This window comes from Anomaloglossus baeobatrachus, chromosome 7 (genome assembly GCF_048569485.1).
Source record: "Anomaloglossus baeobatrachus isolate aAnoBae1 chromosome 7, aAnoBae1.hap1, whole genome shotgun sequence".
NCBI classification, from domain to species: Eukaryota; Metazoa; Chordata; class Amphibia; order Anura; family Aromobatidae; genus Anomaloglossus; species Anomaloglossus baeobatrachus.
Genome location: NC_134359.1, coordinates 26,898,258 through 26,911,088, shown reverse-complemented (window position 1 = coordinate 26,911,088; position 12,831 = coordinate 26,898,258). Strand labels below are relative to the sequence as shown.

At 41.5% G+C, this 12,831-nt stretch overlaps 1 protein-coding gene across 5 annotated transcripts in view; it reads left to right on the top strand.

The window, feature by feature from the left end:
- Positions 1 to 12,831, top strand: part of LRP1B (LDL receptor related protein 1B) — a 2,012,817-nt gene that overhangs the window by 1,013,788 nt on the left and 986,198 nt on the right. The gene's annotated exons all lie outside the window — the stretch shown is intronic.

The window sequence follows — 12,831 nt, the reverse complement described above, 5'->3', positions numbered from 1 at the left end:
ACAATCCCTCCTTCAAGGGGGAGGTGCGTTCGGCGTCACCGCGACGTCACTAATCGGCCGGCCACTAGAAGCGGAGGGGCGAAAATGAGCGGGACATAACATCCCGCCCACCTTCTCCATTCCGCATTGCCGGTGGACAGCGGGCGCAGGTAAGGAGATATTTGTCGCTCCTGCGGCTTCACACACAGCGATGTGTGGAGCTGCAGGAATGACAAACAACAACGTACCTGCGGACGCACCGACATTATGAAAATGACCGACGTGACACAGATCACCGATTTTTGACTGTTTCATGCTCGTTCATCTTCTCTCCTAGGCTTTACACGTTGCGACATCGTTACCGGTGCGGGATGTGCGTCACTTTTGATTTGACCCTGACGACATTGTAGTAGCGATGTCGCAACGTGCAAAGTACCCCTAAGAATAGGCTATCAATATAAAAGTAGTGGCCAACCCCTTTAAAGGTGCATTTGGGTGCATATGGAAATACATTGGTGAATAACTACCTCAACCTACAATCTAATTGTATATGAATGCACATGCAAATGTGACAAGGAATTATGGGTAATGTTATATTGGCACAAGATACATTCAAGTGTTACAATATTAAATTTATTTTATCAACCCAAAATAACTGTTCAAACCAAGCGCGATTTCCCAGGACACCTTCCCACCTACTTGTTTTCCATCTGTTTACATCCTCCTCTTTGTTGATTGACAGCTCTGACTTTACAGGAACCAGAGGAAGGCAGAGAAAGATAGAAAGAATATGGAAAGCTGCACTGGACTGTTTGGTCATAGCAAGATTGCATTGAGTGCCCAGGCTTGGTTTGATCAGTCAGATTGAGTAGCCAACTCATATACAAAAAATGCTTTAACAAGCGATCAAAACATCATATCTATCCCAATATTATGTCAATAAAAACATTTTCTCACCCCACTAAACATAAGCCATCACACGGCTCCATCGACTGAAAATTGGAGACACGACCTCTAAAATTTTTATTTGCAAACATGATTTTTTTCACCACTAAAATAATATTAAAAAACGGATATATTTGATATTACCAGAATCGTACTGATGAGTAAAATCACACTGCAAGGTGAATTTTTGCCACAAAATGTACACTGTAGAAAAAAAAGTCCCCAAAAAACAAGTTTTTTCACGATTTCACCACATATGAATTTTTTTACCCCTTTTTACAGTACCACTATGTAGTAAAATGAACTATGTCATTCAAAAGTACATCTCATCACACAAAGAACAACAAGCCCTCACATAACAAGAATAAAAAAAGTTATGGCTCCAGGAAGAAAAGAAAAAATGAAAACGCAAAAACGGAGATTGGCCCTGTCGTGGAGGGGTTAAATTCTTTTCAAACTGTTAAATTGGAAAATAAATAAATTTTGGCATATGCTATTACAAAAAAAAGACATAACTGTAACTTATATTTTATTTAAAAAAAAATAAATATACCGTATTTTTCGCTTTATAAGACGCACCTGATTATAAGACACACCCCCAAATTTGGTGAAGGAATAGAGAATTTTTTAATAAATGGGGTCCATCTTATAATGCCAGTGTCCGTCTAACAAATAATATAGGGTATATGTCCCTCATAGCCCCCTCATCCTAAAATTAGCCCCCTTAATCTGGATATGGCCACCTTATAGTGAACACGTCCCCCAGTGATGCCACATTTCCGCTATGGCTGGCACACATCCTCTATGGCAGGCAGACAGGCCCACTGTGGCAGGCAGACAGGCCCACTGTGGCAGGCAGACAGGCCCACTGTGGCAAGCAGACAGGCCCACTGTGGCAGGCAGACAGGCCCATTGTGGCAGGCAGACAGGGCCACTGTGGCAGGCAGACAGGGCCACTGTGGCAGGCAGACAGGCCCACTGTGGCAGGCAGACAGGCCCACTGTGGCAGGCAGACAGGCCCACTGTGGCAAGCAGACAGGCCCACTGTGGCAGGCAGACAGAGCCACTGTGGCAGGCAGACAGGGCCACTGGCAGGCAGACAGGGCCACTGTGGCAAGCAGACAGGCCCACTGTGGCAAGCAGACAGGCCCACTGTGGCAGGCAGACAGGGCCACTGTGGCAGGCAGACAGGGCCACTGTGGCAGGCAGACAGGGCCACTGTGGCAGGCAGACAGGCCCACTGTGGCAGGCAGACAGGCCCACTGTGGCAGGCAGACAGGCCCACTGTGGCAGGCAGACAGGGCCACTGTGGCAGGCAGACAGGGCCACTGTGGCAAGCAGACAGGCCCACTGTGGCAGGCAGACAGGCCCATTGTGGCAGGCAGATAGGGCCACTGTGGCAGGCAGACAGGGCCACTGTGGCAGGCAGACAGGGCCACTGTGGCAGGCAGTCAGGCCCACTGTGGCAGGCAGATAGGGCCACTGTGGCAGGCAGACAGGCCCACTGGGGCAGGCACATATCACCCTCTGTTACATATCGCCGCCATGTTGCTGCTTTTAGTATAATAAACTCTTTACCTTCTGCAGCAGTCCTGTCTCGTGTGTCCCTCCTCAGGGTTGAACTCCTCCTGTCTCCTGCACTTCCTACTTCCTAGTTCTAGTGGAGGTCATGTGATCGGGACAGCAGAGAGAGATATCTCTGCGTGCCTGATCACAGCAGCAGGAGGGAGACCGGGCAGACGCTGGAGGAGGTGAGTAAAGAGTTTATTATTTTACTATGGGCAGCAGCATGGGGGCCATATCTAACACAGGGGTGCATGTGCGATCAAAGGTAAACACAGGCAGATATAATATGCCCCGCTGCCCCAGGCCATCAGCGCGATGCAGTTTCAGCACCACGCTTCTGATGGACAGCAGCTGTGCATATTATATGAGCGGGAGCAGGAGATCAAACGCTGCCGCTCCCAGCCCCAAGCAGTCCCCAGCACCGCTCCAGAGCTGCCCGCACCTCCACTGGACTCTGTGTGTATATATATATATATATATATATATATATATATATACACACCCCCCCTCCCATATATGCGGATTATAAGACGCACCCCCTACTTTCCCCAAAAATTTGGGGGAACAAAAGTGCGTCTTATAAAGCGAAAAATACGGTAAATATATATATATATATGTATATATGTATATATATATGTACATATATATATATAAAAATATATATATATATATATATATATATATATATATATATATATATATATAGGTATTTATATAGAATAATCCAAAAAATTAAATATAAGGAAAGACAAAAAAAATAAAAAAGTTAAGCTTCTGGGGAAAAGAGAAAAAAAGAAAATGAAAACGCAAAAACGGAAATTGACCCTGTCGTGGAGGGGCTAAATGCTTTTCAAACTGTTAAATTGGAAAATAAATAAATAAATTTGGCATATGCTATTACAAAAAAAAGACATAACTGTAACTTATATTTTATTTTTAAAAAAAAAAAAAAAAATATATGTATATATATATATATATATATATATATATATATATATATATATATATATATATAGAATAATCCAAAAAATTAAATATAAGGAAAGACAAAAAATAAAAATAAAAAAGTTAAGCTTCTGGGAAAAAGAGAAAAAAAGAATGAACACGCAAAAACTGAAATTGACACTGTCATGAAGGGGTTAAATGCTTTCTATACTGTTAAATTGGAAAATAAATAAATAAATTTGGCATATGCTATTACAAAAAAAAAAAAATATATAACTGTAACTTATATTTTATTTTATTTAAAATATATATAAAAAAATAATTTAAAAAATCAATATAAGGAAAGACAAAAAAAATAAAAAAGTTAAACTTCTGAGGAAAAGAGAAAAAAAGAAAATGAAAACGCAAAAACGGAAAATTGATCCTGTCATGAAATGGTCAAATGCTTTTCAAACTGTTAAGTTGGAAACTAAATAAATAAATTTGGCATATGCTATTAAAAAAAAATATACATAACTGTAACTTATATTTTATTTAAAATATTAAAAAAAAAGTTATGGCTCTGGGAAGAAAAGAAAAAATGAAAACGCAAAAACGGAAATTGGCAATGTCGTGAAGGGGTTAAATGCTTTTCAAACTGTTTCATTGGACAATAAATAAATACATTTGGCATATGCTATTACAAAAAAAAAATACATAACTGTAACTTATATTTTATTTATAATATATATAAAAAAATAATCCAAAAAGTAAATATAAGGAAAGACAAAAAAATAAAAAAGTTAAGCTTCTGGGAAAAATAAAAAAAAAAAGAAGCAAAAATGGAAATTGGCCCTGTCATGAAGGAATTAAATGCTTTTCAAACTATTAAGTTGGAAAATAAATAAGTAAATAAATTTGGTATATGATATTATAAAAAAAAACAACTACATAACTGTAATCTTTGATTTTAAATATAAAAAACAAAAAAACCCAAACAATTAAATAAAAGGAAGGACAGAAAAATAAAAAAAGTTAATCTCCTGGGAAAAAGAAAAAAAAAATTTAAACCGCAAAAACGGAAATTGGCCCTGTCATGAAGAGGTTAAATGCTTTTCAAACTGTTAAGTTGGAAAATAAATAAGTAAATAAATTTGGCATATGACAGTATAAAAAAAACCTACATAACTGTAAGCTTATATTTTTATTTTAAATATATATAAAAAAATAAATAAATAAAAGGAAGCACAGAAAAATAAAAAAATTAAGCTCCTGGGAAAAAAAGGAAAAAAAAATTGAAACCGCAAAATATATATATATAAATATATATATATATATATATATATATATATATATATATATATATATATATATATATATATATATATATATAATAATCCAAAAATTAAATAAAGGGAAGAACAGAAAAAAAAAAGTTAAGGCTCTGGGAAGAAGAGAAAAAAAAACAAAACACGAAAACACTTGAAAAAAAATGAAACCGCAAAAGTTGGTCCTGTCATGAAGGGGTTAAATGCTTTTTAAACTGTTAATTTGGAAAATAAATAAGTAAATAAATTTGGCATATGATATTATAAAAAACCTACATAACTGTAACTTATATTTTATTTTAAATATAAAAAAAATACAAAAATTAAATAAAAGGAAGAACAGAAAAATAAAAAAGTTAAGCCTCTGGGAAGAAGAGGAAAAAAAAACGAAACGCAAAAATGGGAAAAAAAATGAAAATGCAAATATTGGCCCTGTCATTTGGGGGTTAAATGCTTTTGAAACTGTTAAGTTGGAAAATAAATAAGTAAATAAATTTGTCATATGCTATTATAAAAAAAAATGAATAAATACATAAATGTAACATATTTTAAATATAAAAAAATAAAATAAATAATCCAAAAATTAAATAAAAGGAACTTTTGTTTCAGAAGAAAAGAAAAAAAGTCACAATAAATGCTTATGATTTGTACAAAAGACCATGCTGATTATGCAGCTTAACTTGAAGTGCATTTCATGTATTTAGACAGAGTGCCAAATTAACCAAGGATGAATGTGATAACTGTTGAGCAAAGCAGTTTGCAGGATTACTTTCAAAGCTTTAATCATTTTATTTCAGATGCAAAAGAAATATACTCTGCAATTACGGAGAGAAGAGAATGCGAATATCTGCACATTTAAATAATATCCATCAAGGTTGTTTTGCTATCACCTAAAAAAAAAAAAATAACAATCTGTTTTAGAATAAGATCCGTCATTATTTTTTCCATCTTTTACAATCGCAGCCGTCATTACGCGGTAATAAGTGCTATATGGTTTAGGTATTTTGCGAGAAATGAATATGCCACTGAAAAAGTTCCATATTCAAGGTCGGGTTCAAACGTATATTTAGCTTCCGTCTGGAGCGGTCACACGGGTCACGCTGGTCTACTTTGTCTAAAAAGAAGACTTGAACGAATATTGTTTTCTTAGAAGTCCACCTCTGATGTTTCCAATGTGAGCTCCGAAACGTAGAACGCTGCCTTTTATATACCGTCTCAAACTATTTTGTATTTAGTTTTACAGGCAACCTTGAAGAAATGATCTAAGAAAGTTGACACAGTTTGTTGGATCTAAAGGGTGGAGAAGACTTTTGTATTTGGTGTTCTGTTAATTTTTGGGTCATGCTCAGGCGTGATTTAGGCATTACTCATTATATCAGTAAGTCCGGGGCCACACGGGCATCTACTGCGAGTGTCACTGCGACTGAGGTCCACTCATGCGATCAGACCTAAGCTGCGGGGGGCAGGCCGGCTCTGAGGAGGGGCGGGCCAGTGCTGGAGAGGGGAGGGCTGGCGCTGCGGAGGGGCGGGTAGGCTCTGCGGACGGGAGGGAGGGATTTATCTCCCTCTTTCTTCCATTGCCGGCAATTGCCATTCTCGCCCTGCACTCACGATACACCGGTGTTCCGCGAGTGCAGTGCGATTTTTCTCTCGCCCCATAGACTTGAACGGGTGCGAGAGAAACAAAACTTGCATTGCAGTCGCAGCATGCTACGATTGTTTTCTCAGTCCAATTAGAGCTGAGAAAATAAGCTCTCATGGGTGCTGGGACGTAAATTAATATTGGTCCGTGTGGAATGCGATAAAACATTGCATTCTACTCGCTCCGATTTTCATGCCGTGTGTCTTAGGCCTAAGGGTACGGTTCCACTAACGTATAGATTCCAATGCGAGAGCGGAGAAGAGGTGCGGAGAGGAGGGAGGGAACACTTTCTCCCCGGCCTGTCCCTGCGTGCATCGCACTGCAGTCGGATGACATGCGAGTGCAGTGCGACATTTCACACACTCCCATAGACTTAAAAGGAGGGGAGCCAGCACTGCTTATGAATGGCTTGCAACAATGAAGAAATAAAAAGTGTATTATTCACAAATTCGTTCCTACTGTAAAAATTCAATGAGATTTTTTGCAAATGATTGATCAATGATTTGAGCCCCCCTGCCCCGTCACGGCAAATCTCTATAGGGGGGTCCCTAACGCTATATTATGAATTATTATGTACCATGAGGTCTCATATAATGAGCAGGACCATATGAAGACACCACTTACCTGAGACATGTCTGAACCGCTCCCATGCTGCCAGGACTGACAACCGCGAATAAAGGCAGCCCAGGTGTCAGTGTGTGTGGCAGAACCACACACACCAGCACAATGTCAGGACTGGCCCTCACAGTGCCAGACCAGCAAACATGGATGAGGGCGGAACAAGGTTCAGGCAGGTGGTGTTTAAATAATGATGCCTTGGAGCAGGAGGCGGTGGCTGTGTGTGAACAAGCACCAAACTGAATTTTGATGGCTACAAAGGGATTTGCAAACCACACTGGGCGTGCACGGCATGGTGGCGGTCGACCACCTGACCAGTAAACGAAAAAGGAGGGGAGCCAGCACTGCTTATGAATGGCTTGCAACAATGAAGAAATAAAAAGTGTATTATTCACAAATTCGTTCCTACTGTAAAAATTCAATGAGATTTTTTGCAAATGATTGATCAATGATTTGAGCCCCCCTGCCCCGTCACGGCAAATCTCTATAGGGGGGTCCCTAACGCTATATTATAAATTATTATGTACCAAAAGGTCTCATATAATGAGCAGGACCATATGAAGACACCACTTACCTGAGACATGTCTGAACCGCTCCCATGCTGCCAGGACTGACAACCGCCCTCATCCATGTTTGCTGGTCTGGCACTGTGAGGGCCAGTCCTGACATTGTGCTGGTGTGTGTGGTTCTGCCACACACACTGGCGCCTGGGCTGCCTTTATTCGCGGTTGTCAGTCCTGGCAGCATGGGAGCGGTTCAGACATGTCTCAGGTAAGTGGTGTCTTCATATGGTCCTGCTCATTATATGAGACCTTTTGGTACATAATAATTTATAATATAGCGTTAGGGACCCCCCTATAGAGATTTGCCGTGACGGGGCAGGGGGGCTCAAATCATTGATCAATCATTTGCAAAAAATCTCATTGAATTTTTACAGTAGGAACGAATTTGTGAATAATACACTTTTTATTTCTTCATTGTTGCAAGCCATTCATAAGCAGTGCTGGCTCCCCTCCTTTTTCACTCCCATAGACTTGTATGGGGGTTCGTGAGCCAAGACTCACTTCCAAACTCAGCATGCTGTGATTCATTCTGCATGCCACTATGGCATGAGAAATGAATCGCAGATGGACACAGCCCCATAGTTTTGCACTAGAGTGAGGGCAATTCAATGTTTTATCGGATTGCACTCGTCCATGCAAAATACAAGTGGAACTGTACCCTAACTTAAAAAAAAGTCTAATAACTTTTAAAAATATGATAAACAAAGACAAAAAGGTCAGAACATCTTCTTTATAAGTTTGGAAATTGTAACGACCCCAAAGCATAACAAGCATGAAAAGCAAAAAAAATACTTGCTGCAGCTCAGTGTCTATCTTCCATGAATCCAGTCTTACATGTGCCATCTTGGCTCTTCCATCATCTGTAATAGGCACCATGGCTTCTAGTACCTAATATACCACAGATGTCATGATAACACATTGCCGAAGGTGCTGACTAATCTCACGCATGGAGGAGCAGAGGGGGGAGGGGCTGTGGTGACATGGCAGGTGAGCAGTGGGGTGAGGGATTTTTGTTCTGCTCCTCTACAACTCAACTTAATTGTAACACCTGCCTGAAACCACAGTCTCAGACTGACTGTAATGGACAGGCTAAAGGAAAGCCACTCACAAAGAAGGAACCTGAGAACCCTGAAACCCTTAACCCCTATACAGAGATTTGGAATTACACAGGGCACCTGAGATCACTACCTGTGGAAGGCAGCAGTTCAGAGGAGAGTAGTAGTCAGGCAGGGTCAAACCAGGAAATGCAGAACAGGGACAAAATCAGGCAGGCAAGGACGTAATCAGAAAACAAAGCAGAGGTCAAATCCGGATCGGGCAGCGAGGTACAAATACAGCAGTCAGAAGGGTAGTCAGAGAACAGGCCGGGGTCAAAGCAGAAATCAATAATCAGAGTAGGGAGAACCAGAGTCTAGCAGGAATATAATCTATATCTGGCAATGGCCAGCAGACAGAAGAAGGGGAAATAGAAGAGTGTGGTGGCTTCCCATTGGCTGTAGCTGAATGGTGGTAACTTCAGCTGGAAGACACGCGCCACCTACAGTCAGCCAGTGGTATTGCAGGTGCCAGGGAAACCCAACTTAGCGGATGAGCAGAGCTTGGGCCCACCAGAGCCACTGGCACTGACTCCGGTGAGCGGACTCCGGTGAGGATGTGACAATAATGGAACATGGCTTTGATTTTTTTCTCACTTCTGTTATAAAACTTTCACAATACCATAGTTAAATTTAAGGTACCTTTATATTTTAAGGCAGGGATATGTTTCTTCTCATCGCTTATTGTTTTCACATTGCACGGTGCAGTTTACAGCAATGTGTAAAGTTTTGAATCCTTGGAGCCCATTTTCCAGATTATATATTCTGCTAAGAACAACAATATGTTTTTTGAGATATGGGTATCTGGGGTTTTTCCTGGTGTAAGTACCTCTAATGCACACTTTGCAAAACCTCTTAAGTACTGAAGGTTGAACACAATCAATCTTCTTTGTTTTATGGGAGCGCGGTGCAATTCCATTTAACAACTCTTTCTAATGTTATGTAATGCACAGATGGGCGACATTAAGGGCTGACTTTTAAGAGTGCATGCAATGCATATGCAGTGAGCTAATTTGCATGTCATTAGCCTAGTTATCAGCCAAATTAAAGGTTGTTGAAGTAAATATGAAGGTGTGTGTCTTCAGAAAACCCAGCCTACTGCACCTCAACCAGAAGGACGTCACATAAAACTGTAAAGTCAATTCCTTGTCATTATTTTACAGATTTGTTTAAGCTTTATTTTTCATTAATTACATTAACGTCACTAAAGCTCACAACAATCCAAAATGTTGATAACAGAGAGTGATAGAAGAAGGGTCTTAATTCCGCGCCAAGGACTCAATGGATCCAGGAAGAGATTAATGCTTCTTTAATAACATGCACAAGTCTACGCGTTTCTGGAGACACAGCTCCCTTCATCAGGACATTGGCAAGAGAACATCAAATCGATTTGATGTTCTCTTGCCAATGTCCTGATGAAGGGAGCTGTGTCTCCAGAAACGCGTAGACTTGTGCATGTTATTAAAGAAGCATTAATCTCTTCCTGGATCCATTGAGTCCTTGGCGCGGAATTAAGACCCTTCTTCTATCACTCTCTGTTATCAGCCAACTTTGGGACTGCTGCCTGGACCTGGATCTTATATATGCCTGTATAGTGGTTGTGACTGGCACAACCATTATAGGTGAGTGTGTTTTTATTACATATCTTCCTCCCTTTTTGGGGTAAGACCCTATTGCGCTTTTCTTTCCACAGTTTCTCATCAACAATCCAAAATGTAAAACTTATTGAGGTTTCTTGGACTTGATGAGGCTGGGAGGCTTATCATGAACATACATTGATGACTGTACAATCTTTTTTACAGGGAATCAGTCACTAGGTTTTTGCTGCCTCATCTGAGAGGAGCAGAATGTAAAGAAAGAGACACTGATTCCAACACTGTATCACTTAGTTTACTTAGTAATACAACAGTTTTTATATGTAGCTGATTTCAGAAAGCTAACCCCACCCAAACCTCTGATTTTTCAGTTTTCTGTGCATATTATATATTGACAGTAAGCTGCTGATGGGTGCTGGGGGTGTGGTTGGACCAGAAAGTCCGGCAGTGATAAGCTCCAGCTGACAAAACACTCTGTCATGATTCATGCATGGCTCTGCTGTTAGTGAGCCAGTGCATGTATCCTGCGTCCGGGGTTTAGGTCTCTTGGTAGGTTCCTGTTTGTTCTGGCCTCGTTCCGGGGGTGACGCCACAATATCTTAGTGCTGCTGCCTTCGGGATGCGGCCAGTGATATTTCTGGCTCTGCTGTGTGCTCTGTTTCTGTGAGATATTCTCTTTCTTGTCCTGCTACCCAGTACTGTTTGTCCTTACTGCCTATCCCCTTGCCTGACCTGACTTCCATCCCTTTTGCCTGACCTGACCTCCAACCCCCCAACTTGACCTGACTGCCGACTCCCTGGCCTGTCCTGATCTCCATACCTCTGTCCCTCCTACCCATCCTTTACTCTATACCTCCCTGTCCTCTAGTCTCCTGTCCTGTCCCATTTTCCCCACATCCTCCCCTGTGCTTACTTGCTCTCCTGGTATCTGAGCTCAGCTCTGTTCTTTGACTTTGGCTTGTTTTTTCCTCTGTACATACATGACATCCCAGCATAGACCCTAACTGACCCTAACTGATCGACTATCCATGCTCTTGTATTAGCGACTTCTAGTGGGCTTCTGTCTAACCACACTCATGAGTTCTTTTCCTACCTGAGTCCTTGCGCCCCCTTGTGGTATCTTGACACACTCATTGTATTGAAACATCATCACACAGTCTAATAAGTGACACATTGCTGAAATCAGTGTCTCCGCCCCTACCTAATGCTGCTCTTAAGGCTGCTTTACACCAGACAATCTATCGTGCGATAGATCGTCGGGGTCACAGTTTTTGTGACGCACATCCGGCATCGCTGGCGATGCCGGCCTGTGTGACACCTCCTAGCGACGCAGTATCGCTCACAAATCGCGAGTCGTGTACTGCTCGTTAGGTTCCATAATATCGTTTAATTTAGTTGACCATCGTTTCCGTGGTAGCACACGCCGCTCCGTGTGACACCACGGGAACGATGAGCAGCTCACCTGCCTCCCGCGGCCGCCGCCGGCTCTATGTGGAAGGAAGGAGGTGGGCGGGATGTTTACGTCCCGCTCATCTCCGCCCCTCCGCTTCTATTGGCCGGCGGCCGTGTGACGTCGCTGTGACGCTGAACGTCCCTCCCACTCCAGGAAGTGGACGTTCGCCGCCCACAGCGAGGTCGCACGAGAGGTAAGTATGTGTGATGGGGGTTACTGACTTTGTGCGACACGGGCAGCGTTTCTCCGGACACGGATCATCAGGAGGCTTGATATAAGGCTTGCCAACAGGCTTGATAGTTGGCAAGCCTTATATCAAGCCTCCTGATGATCCGTGTCCGGAGAAACGCGTTGAGGCAGAACTGGGGCAATTCTGGGACATACACATGAACCCCCCTCACACGATAAGTGTTTGATGTGCTTTATTTGACTAACCTCAATGATCTTATTTGGTTGTTCTTAGGCAACTGCACTTGGTATGCGTTGATATATTCTTTACATGAGCAAACCGGCTATCTGTATTAGTCAGCATCAGAGGCCAGGTTGTGTTCATAAATCTGTACACTTTAATGCATTGAGCACCTTTATGCTCCTTATTGTGCATACCAAGGAGTAATTTTGGGTATTTAATGTATGCACTTGCTATTGACATTGTTTGTTTCTTGGGGTCATATAGGACTAGACATCCAGTGTATTTGATATCTGTGGTCTGTATTATTACCCCAGGATCACCAATGACATTTGAGGTGGTCTGAACCTGGTGTTCATGTGTGGTTGTCCCAATCTTTCTGTCCACTGAAGCATGAGTGTACCCTGTTTATGACCCTTGACTCTATCTGTTTTTCACCACCTTTTTGAGGGTTTTTTTAGGGATATCACAGGGTCAGCCACCGCTGAGTGGGGGCGCCATTTTCGCAGTTATCAGGGTACCGACCCCCCGCGGTAGGTAGTGGACAGAAGGGAGGGTCATTTTAAAGGGTAAGCATCTTACCTTCTTCCCTATTTTTTCCTCATAATTAATTTGCACAAGGGTTGTGGATTTTAATAAGTATCAACAAGTTATAACTGCTAAGTTTTTCTTTTACAGTTTATATCTAGATACAAAAATATGCCATATTCTTGTT